Below are 14,700 nucleotides of genomic sequence, written 5' to 3'. Positions count from 1 at the left end.
ATGGTCATTATTATCTTCAGGGTGTTTTTGAGATCGTGTCTCGCTGTGTAGACAGTGAGTGTGAGGCCGGCCTCAGCCTCCTCAGTGCTGGGATTGTAGGTGTGGCAGTAATGGCTGCGATGGTCACTAATGGCCAAGATATCCAGGCTGTGGGATGGGACCGGTGGTGGTAATGAGAGAAGAGAGGCAGAGCGAGAAGGATGAGCATAGTGTGTGTGTGTGAGTCAGCTTTCTGTTACGAAAAATGATCAGTTTTTAGAAATGAAAGGTTTATTTTGGCTCAGAGTTTGGGAGACATCGTTTGGCTTTCTTCCCTTGAGTGTTCCGTGCACCGTTGCCGTTACTTCTGGCTACCACGTGGTGTCGCTGTTGGGGTGGAGTCCTGCTCTCTGAGGGTTTGCTCATCTGCTGTGCCTGATTGATCACAGTCTCGACTTCCGCCTATGAGAACTGACTATTGTGATGGAGGATACTGGCGTCTGGGTTATGGAGTTAGATTGGAGGAATGGAGGTAAGAAATAAAGAGCCAAGGGCATGGTTAGGCAAGACTGTGTGGTTTATAGCTAGAGCACCTAATAGAGAAGGCTGTAGGCAAAGCAAACACTGAAAGCAGAAATAGCCATGAATCATCCTCTGGTTTAGGTTACATTTGTCTCTTCATTATCATTGGGGCCGGTGATAGGCAGGTTTGTTTTTGTTTTTGTTTTTTTAAACATGGACCTAAAATGCTGTTGTTCTGTGCAGTAGAAGGATCTTCCATGAGCAGGGATAAGGCATGACTGATTTGGGGGCAAGGAGGGAGTTTATCCGGGTTATAAGGCTCACGGAGCTGGGAAAATTGGTCACCCTGCGCAGCGTGCTGTCATCCACCCTTTGGTCTGGTTGTGCTCGCTGCCAGTAAAACATGGTCAAAAAGCTTGTAAAATGACTCAGCCACTGTCAGCACTAAAACCTGAGGAGGAACGTGGTGCTTGCAGAGGGGTAACCTGTTTCCCAGCGACATGCGTGTCCTGTTCTTGACCACACTCACTGTCCTCCCTATGAGCGCTGTCCTTAGAAAACAGCACTCTTAGTCTCTGTGTGTATTTATGTGTCTGTGTGTTCATTGCCACAACAGAATACCTTAGGCGGGGTAATTTATAAAGAAGTGAGTTTTATTTTGGCTCACGGTTTTGGATACGGACAGTCTAGACTCAGGTGGTCACACTTGGCGCGGGCTTCACCCTGTGACATATCGTGTAGGAGAGCTGCAAATGGAAGGGTTTCGGGGAGCCACCGGGCCCACTTGTGACGGCTGCTCTCCTAAGTCCTAACCGGGTCCCATGTACGCTAACCCACCAATGAGCGACTAGCACGAACCCCTCCCCTGAAGCGGAGCCCCCACAACGTGCTTGTTTTCCATTCTGCCCTACCTTCCAAATATTTCCACCTTGCCACGCTTCCTCTCTGGAGACAGTGTTTTTCAATATATAAGCCTCTTGGGGACAGACTATATCCAGCCAAACTCAGGATAACTGAAGAAACGGAGCTTACTCGGTTTGATGACATTTTCAGAGTAGCTGGCTCTTTGAAGGGAAATGAATCACCTGATTCAGATTGGAATTTGAGGCTCCTGGGGTCACAGCGCTCTTCTCAAGGAAGCCTGACTCAAGCACCAGGCTCATGACTGTGTCATTTACTTCTCTACTGAGACCTGCAATCAAACCTGTAGGCCCAGTTCCTCAGGACCATGAATGTCAAGAGCCTGCTTGAGTGTTTAAAGCCAGGCTGCCACGCAGCATTCATGGCTGCCCTTAAATGCTTCTCCCTCTGCATGCCCATCCTTTCCCAGTGTTCTCCATGTTTGAGGCAACAAATTAGACAGTGAGGAGAGCCTTTGGTGGCAAGCTGACCTTATGTAAAGTCTATAGGCTCTGTCCTTCAGACAGAAATATTAGACTAAGGTATGAACAAGGAAATTAGTTGTCACATTTGTGTCACAAAAGGTTATGGTCTCCCTCACGCAAGGCCTGCATCTTTTTTTTGGGAGGAAGCATTCCTTTCTATTTGCCTGAGAATCTCCTTTTCAGTCTTGAGCTTTAAGCAAATCAGTTACTTATCAGTTGATTTGTATTCTCTGGCTTCATTTTCTTCTAACTGACCCCCCCTCCTCTCTTCCCTCTCCTCCCCAGCTTATATCCTTTTATAAATGCCTTGGATATAGGCATTGATCCCAAGGAAACCTCTTGATAGGTTTCTCTCTGCCTCTCGAGTTCCCCTCTGGCAAGAAGCTCACAAAGGGTGTCAGATGTTCCTTCGTGACGCATCTGTGACAGTCCTAGTTCCCAAATGCCGTGAAACATCAATAAGCAGACAGTGCCCACTGGGGGAAGCCCACGTGCCCGAGGACGGGCATCAGTCACGTGGTGGCTCGGTGCTGACCCAGCCTCAGATTCACAGCCGCTGTCAGCTGCGCCTCGTGCTGCCGGAGAGTCACTCCAGCCTGTCTGAAGGAGGCAGCTGTTGTAAATTACAAGTGCAGATCCAGAGGATAATTCTTGGCTTTCAACATGCTGCGGAGGCTTCAGCAATTAATTTCCTCTGTTCTTTGCTTAGCCAAGGATTCTCCACATTATTCATCTCTCTGGGCAAAAGCCATTGGTGGCTCCTGAGTTATTTTCTCATTAGGCTTATGATAGGAATTACCTGATTGCGGATGGCTTGTTCTTGTAGTTCATTTTGCAGGTGCATTCTGACTAGGCATGGCCTCAGCAGCAATGTAATCAGTCTTAAGCTCACAAGGCAGAGTTCAGGGACGCATTTCCATTTGACCTGAAAATACCTGCATGGCACTTTCAAATCTGGAGGCACAACTTGCTGATGCCTTAACCTCTGGGGGATGGCTGGCCTCCCTGTGTGCACCTGGCAAGATCCACAGAGCTTCCTTAGTGGCCTGAACCTGCGCTCCTGTTTCCAATATTTTTTTTACCACTCTGATGAGAAAACATAAAGAAAACAAATAACACCACCAGCCTTTCTCCCTGGTAACAGAATGGGGTGTGAAAGGGCCCTCAGAACTGTGAGTGAGAGTCAGAATCCTAGAGTTCTGAGTCTCAGGTGCTTAGGGAGAGAGTTTAGAAGAACAGCACTGTGGTGGGGTGTCTCCACAAGACCCGTTTAGCAAGGTCTCCTCAGGACATGCTTGGCTTTGTTTTTCTGTGCGTGGAGAGTTGATAAAATCACAGTCCTCACCCTGGTCCCGATGAGCGGTGCCCAGGGTGCTGCTCAGTCAGCAGACAGAGGAATACAAGCTCCATGGACTCGTGGAGACCCCTAGATAGGGCCAAGGACGGGAGCCCCGTTCAGATGGTCAGCATGCTGCCTGATTTCTGGGAAGCTAGCGTGGATATCCTGTGTCCCAGGCATAGGAACCAGGATGCTCCAGTTTCCCGAGGAATGTTTAAGAAGCAGTAGTTCGAAGGGCTACTGTGAGGTCGGCCAGGCTGGTCTTCAGGGTTCTTATTTATCTCTGTGCTTAGAAACTTAATTTATGTGGCATCATCCATTCTGGGTACTATTCCCAGCATAGAGCGAATCCTGCATAATTGATGGATGGATGAAAGGATCATGGCAAGGGTTGTGAAGCCCTCATTTTGGTACACGCTTTTTGTGCTACAACTCGCTTTTCTTTTCTCCCTTCTTCAGTCTCAGAAGCAAAATTTTCTCACAAACTGTCTCCAGGCTGCAGAAGTAGCCCACTCATTGTAATGTAATCTGAGTTACTCATTGCCTCTGAGGTGTACTGGTAGGTAATGAATAATTTAATGTGCTGTCCTCTAAGAGTTATGTACATTTTCACAAGTGACGGGCAACTGCAGACAATAATAACAAATTTGGAGCCTGTGTGGTGGTCCATTGTTGTGAGTGACTGTCCTCTGAGCCAAGCAGGTGCCATCTTGGGGAGTTCATCTGTGCCTTCTTGCAAACGGATCATCTCAACTGGGCTTGTTGCCCACTTATAACCTCCATGGAGGGATGGGGAGGGTCAAAACACCTGAGTCATCTGAGTGTTCAAATGCTCCATAATACCTGGTATGCGACTCTGACTTAATTGCAAGTGGTCTCGGGGAGGGGCTAGAGTATATAGGGAGGGTGTCTAGGAGAGGGGGTAGGGAAGCCTTAATCCTTAAAGCTGGCTAAAGGCTTTCCATGTTTGGCCTGTGCAGGGAGGAACACCCATATCCCTGTCACCCCTTACCTATGTGCTGTAAGGATGCCTAATGCACTCATTGTTTCCTCAGAGTGAACTTGGGTGGTATCATGCCTTGGTTTATGTTTGGGGAGTTAGGAGAAGGGATAGGTGCTACTAATGATGCTCTTCCCCTCCCGCCCCAGTTGAGTTTTGGCAAAACTCATGACTGGATCCCAGTATTCAAAAGGGTGACACAGGAGACTTGGTGGGAGTTTTATCCCAGCCTGAGCAAACTCCGTTTAAAGAAAAAAAAATCATATTTAAGTGGCATTTTAAGAGGCTCACAATACACTGTTTTGAGGAAAGTGGACTGCTTCTGCATTCACCACAGTATCTGGCATCATTTTCATCCCCTCCCCTGAATAAAACTGTAGAGGATCTGAAAAAGATGATCGATTCTTAAAGTACCAGAATTGCTCCAGGGCAGTGTCTCAGGACTGCATAGGACACTTGTGGAGAAATCCTGGCCTGGTCCTGGCAGCGCTACAACCACTGGGAGCAGGTTACCATGCTGGGAAGCACAGGCAGGTTCACTGTTGCCTGCTTTTCAGAAATTTCCCCATCAAACAAAATGTGTGTGGGCCTAATGAGTCTTGAAAATAATTTGTAGCTCTGACAACCTCTTTTTATGGCAGGCATGTGTTGAACACGAAGTCATAACCATCAGTTCTTCAGTGGGAGGGAATGAGGAGGAGACAGCTCTCTCCTGGCAGAGGTGGGTGTGTGTGTGTGAGCTGTGTGCTCCTAAGACAGCTTGCCCAAGGTCATTCAGCAGCTTGGCAAATGGCACCTCCTCTTTGCCAGGCCAGCTTGTCATCGTCCTGTACACCCATCCTCCCACTGTGGAGGCAGAGTGCGCTGGAGTCTGTCTTCTTGCTGGAGCTGCAGGGAATGTGGGCTCAGCAGTCTGGTTTGCAGAGGTTCACAATCCAGTGCCAGGCATTTGTTGCAGGTATGTGCTGAGTGGTCTTCTCTTACCCTCTGCATTTGGAGCATTCAGCATATAACCACACAATTAATTCATTAAAAAAATGAAAGGGAAAAAAAACCCTACTTGCAGGTCACCTTTAAAACAAAGGAAGCAGCAATTTTGAATTTAGCAATTTTTCATTTTTGACATTTCGTACCACCTCAAGCTCTGCAGTTACAAATAATGCTGGTGGGGAACGGGTTCTTTTATGCACGTTGGAAGAGAGAAGGGCTATACATTATGGATGGAACAAGGATAAAAGAATTGGCTGTGTGGTGCAAGATATTTTGAGTACATTAATCAGCCCATCTCTTTTAGAGCGAGAATCATTTTAAAAAGCGAGTATGAAATAGAATGCAAACAATTGGTGCACTGCAAGTCTGGTTGATGCACAGTGGACATGTAAGGGCCGAAGGAAGACAAGAAGGTACCCAGAGCCAGGCGTGTAAGAGGCTGTTCCTGGGATACAGGAAGACAAGGAAAGGAGAGAGTTTGGAAGAAGTGCCAGGAGAGCACTGGGTCCTACTTGTAGTCCTGCACAACTTGGCATATTGGCATGTTTATTTCACACATAGAAAGTAGGTGCCCTGCCCTGTGTCAGGGTTGCCATGACTCATATTCTAAGAGGGGAGAGGCACCTATTCGATTAGCTCCATTTGGATTTTCTGTGCAGACGCAGATATGAATGCGTGCCACAAATGGCATGCATTGCAGGAAGAAGGGTGGTAACCTCAGGAGTATATTGCCAGGCAGTCCTGTTACTGTGTGATGTCGTCGAATGTACTTTACAACTGAAGAGGACTCTGACTTCACTGGCTGTGCTTACGACGTATGGATTTTTTAGTCTATGCATGACCCACCTTTAATCAAAGGGTTGCTCTGTGGTACTGGACTGTAATTAAATACTGCTGTCAATGGTAGCTTAAATAAGGTGAGGTTTTCCTTGCATGCAGCAAGTCTAATGGTACACTGCCATGAGTTTATTGCTTCAGTGACACGGATGCTTGTATCTCTGTGATTCTTTTGGGACGCTCCCTACGTGTTTCAAGACGGCAGCTATAGATCCAGGAGTAACATCCATTTTAAGGGTGAGGAGGAGGTGACGGCGATGACCAGCTTGGCGTATTCATTAAGGAAGCAAAAGCCTTTCTCAAAGTTCCAAAAGACAACTCTGCTGATATCCCATAAACAGAAACTATCAAATGCTACCTCTTACTAGCCATCAGAGAAATAATGCAAATGAGATGCAAATTTCTTTTCTCTTTGCCTGCTTGTCAGCCTTGCTCCCTATACCAGGAGGCCATGGCTTACTGGCTCTGTCAACAGTGGATAAACCAAGAGAAGCAAGAGGACAGTAGCAGGTTGGGCTGTCTGTCCCAGCTCTTTCCCTAAATGGCGGAGGTTGGGAGGAGGGGGGGCTGTTGCCTTTTTGAGTATTTTCTAGGCTGCCGGCCATTAGCTCTCCTTAATTTTTCAGGCTCAGGGTTGCCTGCTGTTGCTAGCCCGCACAGGTACTGCAGTGTCCCATTGGCTTGCTCTGTTTTCTTTGGGGATCTCTCTTGATCTTGGGATGAGAGTTGTTTCAGCCACCAGTACTCTCTGCTCCAGATACCCGATTCTTTGAAAGGAGAGCTTTCAGGTGGGCTCAAAGTGGGTCAGACAGCTGCCTGCCTTTAAAACATGTCTAGTAACTTCCATAGTTGTGCTAACTAGGACAGGATCTTAGGACTTCAAAGTAGAAGTTTTCAAAATTTGGAATACTTGCCAAAAGTTGGGCGTTAGCATCACTTATATCTTACAAAACAGAGGAACCACATCCCTTACAGCTGAAGAGGATAGGTAAGCCACCCAAGGTTGCACAGGAAGTAATGGGACTGGAGTTTGGGCTCAGTTTCTGTCTGACCTCAATGAGCAGGAAGTTTGCCAACACTGAGAAGTATTCTGTGCCTGCAAGTTGACTCTGTGTTTTCTTGTAGTCACCATTTGTCACTGTTCTGCTTTTTATCACTCCAGTCCTTTGATTCCATGACCATCTGAGTCTCCTGGTGATAGTCTTGCCTGTGACTTTTCATCTTGAGTCATAGCCCTTCCTTATAGAAGGAATCTTGAGATCACTGGCTCTGGACTTGATCTTTGGTAGAGCACAGTTCTCTTTCCTCTCAGGCTCTTCCATACTTAAATGATTTACTGTGCGCTTGTCCTGGGAGGTGTTTGTTTCAGAAATAGGGAATGACCCTCTGTTTGGCCTATAAGTTTCCATCTCCTCTTTTTGCTTCTTTGCTCTCAGGTTTCTGTAGTCCTGGAGGGCAAGGATGGCCCCACATGCTGGCAGAAGCAGCTGGTTCCTTGCTGTGTACTGGGGATGGACTTGGAGCACAAAGAAGGCCACATGCAATTGGCTCATTGATAATAACAGGTGAGCTGAGCAGGGCATGGGTGGAAGATGAGTTTCTTGGCCCATTTCTTGCTGATGTTAAAAAAAAAATAGAGGCTGGACTATGTTGGAGAAGCAGCCACCACAGCCTGCAATGGTATGGTCTTCCTGCAGAACACAGGATACTCTAGCTGAGGGCACTATGGCTCCCTTGCTTTGCCTTGAAGTTCTTCCTTCTGTGCTGTGGCCTGTTTACAGGACCCGTGTGTTGTAGCGATAATTCTTCCTTTCTTATCCCCCACACCAGTCTTTTAGCATAGGCTTTCGTCCTGATGTAGCCATTCTTAGACTGAGATTGGAGCTCTAAGGTAGAATTGAGGTTGTCACCGGTCCTAAACTAAAGGCTAGGAGAATGTCATCGGGCCATAAGTATATTTTGTGCAGTGATGATCTCATTAGCTGATTCATTCTTTAATACTTGACCCTTCTTGGCATATGGGGCTTGAGTTTTACTTAAATGTTAGTATTATGGACAAGCATAGTTTAGTAGTGGGTAAACTTAGAGGGAGCTGATAAACATGCCCTCTTTGCCTTATTTCTAGGGTGTAGTTGACTTGGACACAAGGCAGTAAAGGCACACAAACCTGTCCAGCAATGATGACTCTTCCTAAGCCCCAGGAAGCTGACTTTCTTGGGATAGCATTGAACCCTTGCATTCCTACTAGGCCAGAAGTTCTTAAAAACTGGAAAAGGCTTACTGAACATAGCCTTGTATCAAAAAGACTTTTGGGACAAGTGCTCGCTGAGAAATATGGCACCAGAAATATGGCCATAGGGAGTAGCTGCTAGATGTGGAGAGGGCTGAGAATTCTGTAGAAGAGGAATGGAGAGCTGAACAGAAGTCTCCTCTCTGCCCCCTGAATCTGAGAGGCTGTCAAGGGATAGCTGCTCCTCCACAAATGAGGGCCGAAAGCAATATTGCTAAAGTCTGAAAAAAATAAGGTGACATCTACAAGGTCAAGCAAATTCAGAAGCTGACATTTGGGTCACAACTAATGTGGGTCAGAGAATAAAGCATTACTTTGACTCCAAAGGCATTTTCTTTTAGAAATGGGCAGAGAGGCTGAGCAACCAGGCATTCCCAGTGTAACTGGATACAAACTACACAGCTATCTCTTGAAGTCCATGAAAATTGTCCAGTATTCTTGTTGTGTCTGGTACAACCACTGTCTTTAGAAAGCCTAAGTTCTAAACCTTCCCTCTTCCATTTTCTCATTGATTTCTTCTAGTCTGATGGAGATGGAAAAGATTTCGGACGTGAACTAAGCCGGTGTTCATTGGTGAGCAACTTCCAGAGCCATAAATAAAATCAACACCATGTGTAAGTAGGTGATGGTTTTCTGAACTGGCAGAATGAAAGCTAACGGTATAGAAGGAATGGCCCATTACAAGCTCTGCCTTATCAAAATAGTTGCCTTGGGGTGGAAAGAATAAACTGGATCCCCTCTCTAATTATTCTAAGTCTTTATAAGTGAAACATATGACTCACGTCAGGGGGCCTGTTACTGAACCTTTATCCCTCTTTATTCTCCCTGCTGCCTAATCCTGGATTAAATCCCAAATTGATAAAATGCCTTTGCTAGCCACATTAGTGCAGTAAGCACAGATCTGCCTGCTGTCAGGATATGATTTTGTCCTTTCGGAAAAACAAACAGGAAATGGTGATAGAAACCATTTGGAAACTAGAGGGGAAAGAGAAATAAATAAAAATAATAAAACTATTACTGCAGGCAATCTGTGAACTGGGGGAAAAAACAAAAGACCCGTGCTTTTGATTCATACCTTCAGAGAAGGCTTTCTTAATGGCTGCTCTTTTGTGTCCCCAAAGCTGTGCTCATTTATCAGTCAGTGGTTTAATCCAAACCTATCAGGATGGAGATTCAAGGAGGATGGAGGTCAAGTGACAGGCATTCTATCCTGAAAATGATGGAATTGATGGATACCTAGAAAACTTGCCTTAGAGTCTGAGAGGGAAAAATCTCTGGAGCCATACGAGAGGATGTGGTGGCTGGGAAGTCTGGCAGTGGTGTCCACACATCCAGCATATTTCCTCAGTTCCACCTTTATTCTAAGTCAGCCACGAATTCTGACCTGTGTTTCTCCTATATGTCAGTCTTGATAGATTTGAGGAGATAGGTGAATCATGTCAAAATAGACAGGCATTAATCTCAGAAAAACATTTTTTTTTTTTTTTTTTTTTTAAGAAAAACGTATTACTTGCTGGGAAGATGTCTGCAGCAAGGTTGTCCGGCAAGTTTTTCCTCCCAGTGTAGGTGCTTCTTGAGTAATCTGGTTTATCTTGCTGTGAAATACAATGGCCGGTAAGTAGCAGTTGCTCATTAGATACTTATCTAAGTCAAATTGAATTGTAACTTGACTGGCTGTTTTGGGCATATTCCACGTTAATTGAGCCTCTTCTGATGGACTAGCTGCCTCTGGCTACTAAACTTGTTACAATGGCTAAGAGCTTGATTCAGAATCAAATTTGGAATGATCCCAACCTAGTCCCTTGGCTCCACTTGCTCCAAGTATAAAGTGAAGGTACCTATGTAATGGAGTTGTTAGAAGATTAACTGGGCAGAGGGAAGCTGAAGAGAGATCTTAGTCAATAAAATGCTTGCTCTGTGGGCTTGAGGACTTGAGTTCCATTTCTATAACCCTGATAAAAAATGCCGGGCAAGATTGTACATGCTTGTAATATCAGCCCTGGAGAAGTGAAGACAGATGGATTTCTGGAGTTAATGGCTGGTCAGACTACCCTAATTGATGAGTTTCAGACCAAGTGGGAGACCTTGTCCCAAATAAAAAAGAGCAGATGTATCCACAGTTGACTTCTGGTTCCCATATGCATGTAACCCACATGTACATCTCCCCACATGAAACACACACACACACACACACACACACACACACACACACACACACGCTGAAATGACTTCATATTTATTTTCTTAGAAAAGAGAAAATGTTATTCTGGGAGAAATGAAATGGCTTGTTTTGATAATGTTTTCAGTGCTGCACAAGAATCAAATGTGTACAGTTTTTAACAAGTAAAAATTATGAGTTTCTAGAGAAACATAAAAAATGGTTTTGGCCCGAGTGACATTTCCTTTGTCTCTTGCATCTTCTCTTCCAGAATAGAATTCATCTTAGAAAACATACCAAAACCAGACTAAAAAGTGACAAAAATATTTACAGTGGATGAGCACATCAGCCATGCAGTGTGACTCAGCAGCACAGGTAAAAATGACCTCCTTCTTGTGCTGAAGTAAAAAGTAGTGATGAGGCATCTTGGGGGCTTTGCATGATGAGTTCTTTCTTCCACTCTTCTTTGAATCATAGATCGGCTTCTGGGTTGGTGCATGCCATCTTAGTGGATTATTTCTGGTTTCCCTTCCAATTAAAGAGTGTCTTGCCCAAGAAGAAGATCAGATCATCGGTGAAGGTGAAGCTTCTTTGGCATTAAAAGCATGGATGTCAAGTCTTTCGTTGATAGTTTTTTTTTTTTTTTTCCACTTTCTAGTGAGTGGAGTGCTGTTTTGTTCTTGCAATCCTTCTTGGCAATGGAAGGCTGAAGGGGAGTGTCTTGGAAGAGGACCACCTGTGCTATGGTTGAGCAAGATGCTATGGTGATGGATGGTGGAGCTGGAAGATTTTACAAGTAGCCTCTCAGACTCTGAGGGATGAAGCTCTTCTGTACATTTGGCTGTTTCTGTAGCATGTCCTGTCACCTAAGAGAGGGATTGTGGAATCTCACTGGTCTTCTAGCAGATTGCTACCAGAGATGCTGGGGCATGCCCACTTCTTCCCTCCTCAGGCTGCTTGCCCTGAAGACAAGAGGCCCCTGTAGACTTTGCCTGGTAGAGTAACATGAGTTGATAAGCAACTATACTATGTGACCTTTCACTCTCCCTTTGATGCCTTGCATGACACACGGCATTAAACTGTACCTTTTGATGTACTCTCTTTTCCTCTTCCTGTGTGGGGGGATTCTCCAGTCTTCTCATTCCCCTAGAAGATCACTTCAGAATGTTCATGTTTAACTTACTTAGAGAGATAAACAAATATTGTGATAATGACAACGAACAAATGGTAAGAACAGCAGAGGCTTAAATACAAGAATTAATTAAGGAGGATCAGCCATCAGGCCCAGCTGCCTTGAGTAATTCTGAAGCATAACTTGAAATGTTGAAGATGTTTGAAGGGAGCCTTAAGTGGAGAAGCAAACAACCCATGTCATTACCATGACAGCTTTGCGCTTGGTCAGTGGCATCTCTTTCCTATGGTAACTTGTGATACATCACCACCCAGTGATGGAAATAGAGAGTCATGTGACCCAACAGAGCTAGTGGGAGCATTCTCAAAACATCAAGAATCAATGTATTGGCTTAAGTTGACCAACTTGTAACTTGTAACTCATTGTTAGGATGTGTAGTTATTAGGCTCAACTACTCAAACTTTTGTGTAATATCCCAATTACACAAATTTGGGTATTATCTGATACCTGTGGGCCAGAGGAAGTGAGAGTTTTTGAGGAGATGGTAGAGGTGTAGGAATTAGAATACAACCAGGTCTCCAACAATGCTGAAATGACTTCATATTTATTTTCTTAGCAAAGAGAAAACGTTATTCTGGGAGAAATGGCTTGTTTTGATAATGTTTTCAGCGCAGTGCAAGAATCAGATATGTGCAGTTTTCAACAAGTAAAAATTATGAGTGTCTGGAGAAACACAACAAATGATTTTGGCATGAATGTCACGCTGTCTAAAATTTGACCCTAACTTTTGATTCAGCCCAAATGTAACTACAAGTAGGCGGCTGGTAGAAGTGATGTAATTAAGAATTGGCACTATTTTGCATGTTGTCTGCATGACATTGTGGGAAGTACGTGGGAGCAGTGAGGGAGCCCTTTGCACCAAGACATACAGAGGGTACTAGAAACGGGGCTGCTTACACGGGACAGGGTCACATGGTGCTTAAGTGGCTACTCGCCACACGTGAGTCCACTACAGTAGCAACAGAAAGTGGCTTCGAAACCACTGAAGTTTCTAACTCGACTACCGTTAATTTGGGGCAGTTTGGATTTTATTGCATCTTTCCATTTTTTTCTCTCGACTTTGGATGGTACCATGTATGATCTGATATCGTGTGCATACATTTTCATAAATTTTAACTTTTCGTAGACGATCATGCTTTTTTTATGATACATTAAAGATAAAATGATGTTCATTCTTGAACTATATTTTTCTTAGTTTTTGGATATTTTGAAACAATGGTTTGTTTTTCAAATCGCTGCAAATCTTTCAAATCAAAAATCTCCATCCAAGTAGACCCTAGTAATTCAAAGCATATTGTTAAAGGCAAACTATATTTATACATGTGCATGACCTATCTTGGAGATAGAATATTCTAAGCCTGAGCTTAAAATTCATTCATGTTTCATATCTACTTTGTATACATTACCTAAAAGGCAATTTTATACAATATTTTAACACAATTTTGTGCATGAAACAAAATTTCTTTTTACACTGTGGCATTATGGTACTCAGTTTGAGTACCATATGGTTTGAATTTTGGAGTATCTTGGATTTTAGCTTTTCAGATTAGGTATGTTCAAACTATATTATTTTAGATATATCCTATTTGCAGAGAAATTTCATTTTCAAATAAGAAGCAATAGAGTATGTAAATTTAGGAGGTGCCTTGTCTAGGTAGTATGACCATGAATTTATTTAAAATGGGGTCACTTTGGAGAGGAGACCACTATTATGACATCACAGGAGACAGAATCTACTTCTGTCTGACGGGAGTTAGGATGTATGTTTTTATGAATACAGGGCCACAGTATAGAGCTTGGGTTGACACTAGTCTTTGGAAATAACTCAAGACTTTCTTTTTTTAATCAAGAAATTTTTAATGTATTTGTGTATATGTACATATTTGTGTGTGCAGGTGTTTGTAGGTGTTATACAAGTTTGTGCTTATGCCTCTCCATATATATATATATATGTATATATATATATATATATGTTTGTATGTGTGTTTGTATGTATATGCATGTTTATATATATGTGTTTGTATGTATAAGCACATTTTTGTATGTGTGCTCATGTTTGTATGTGGATGCATGTTTGTGTGTGTGTGTAGGCCAGAGATTTGATATAAGCTTTTCTTTTCTTAGATTTATTTTTATTTCATGTGTGAATGCCTGTTGCCCATGGTGATCAGAAACAGATGGAGATCTCCTGAAACTGGAGTTCTGAATAGTTGTGAGTAACCATGTCAGCACTGGGAACCAAACTCCGGTCCTCTGGAAGGGCAACCAGTGCTATTAGCCAATTAACTGTCTCTATAGCCCCACAGGTGTCATATGATTTCATCTCCATCTTATTTTTGAGACAGGGTCTCTCATTGAACTTGAGGTTCATCAATTCAACCAGACTGGCTGGCCAACAAGCCTCAGTGAGCCTCTTGTCCTGGTCTCCATAGAGATCTGAACTCAGGTCCTCATATTTGCAGAGCATATTAGTTATATTCCCCATTGCTGTGATGAAATAACTGATAAAAGTAATGCAGTGGAGGAGGGGTTTATTTTGCCTGACAGTTTGGGAGGATACAGTCCATGATGACAGAGAATGACCATTGGAACGGGAAGCTGCGTAGTCAGCTTGTGTTTGCAGCCGAGATGCAGAAAGATTTACATGTTCGTGTGCAGTTCCTCTCTTTTCTGCATCCTGGGATCCCAGCCCACGGGATGATGGCGCCTACATTTATAGTTAGTATGCCTACCATCAATAGCCTGATCTAGAAAATTCCTTTCACAGCTGTGCCCAGTGACTAGTCTCCAAGGTAATTTTAGATCCTGACATGTTGACAATCAATTTTAGCCATCATACATGGCAATCCCTTTACTGAGCCATCTTTCCGGCCATGAAAAAAGAACTTTACTTCTTAATTGATAAATAGCAAAAATCTTTCTCTCCTTATTTTCCTCTCACTGTGAGATTTACTCTCCTAGTGAAGAAGACTGAAAATTGAGGGAATTCCTTCCATGATCTGTATACC

At 43.9% G+C, this 14,700-nt stretch overlaps 1 long non-coding RNA gene across 1 annotated transcript; it reads left to right on the top strand.

Annotated features, from left to right (window-relative positions):
• Positions 1 to 395: 395 nt before the first annotated feature.
• LOC132646681 (uncharacterized) lies at positions 396 to 12,778 on the top strand. Its single transcript, XR_009584942.1, has 7 exons — positions 396 to 511; positions 4,867 to 4,946; positions 7,489 to 7,617; positions 8,865 to 8,956; positions 9,840 to 9,956; positions 10,772 to 10,875; positions 11,159 to 12,778. It is a non-coding gene; the product is annotated as an uncharacterized LOC132646681 (long non-coding RNA).
• The last annotated feature ends 1,922 nt before the right edge of the window (positions 12,779 to 14,700 follow it).

This window comes from Meriones unguiculatus, chromosome 1 (genome assembly GCF_030254825.1).
Source record: "Meriones unguiculatus strain TT.TT164.6M chromosome 1, Bangor_MerUng_6.1, whole genome shotgun sequence".
NCBI classification, from domain to species: domain Eukaryota; kingdom Metazoa; phylum Chordata; class Mammalia; order Rodentia; family Muridae; genus Meriones; species Meriones unguiculatus.
This window is presented reverse-complemented; position numbering and strand designations above follow the sequence as displayed.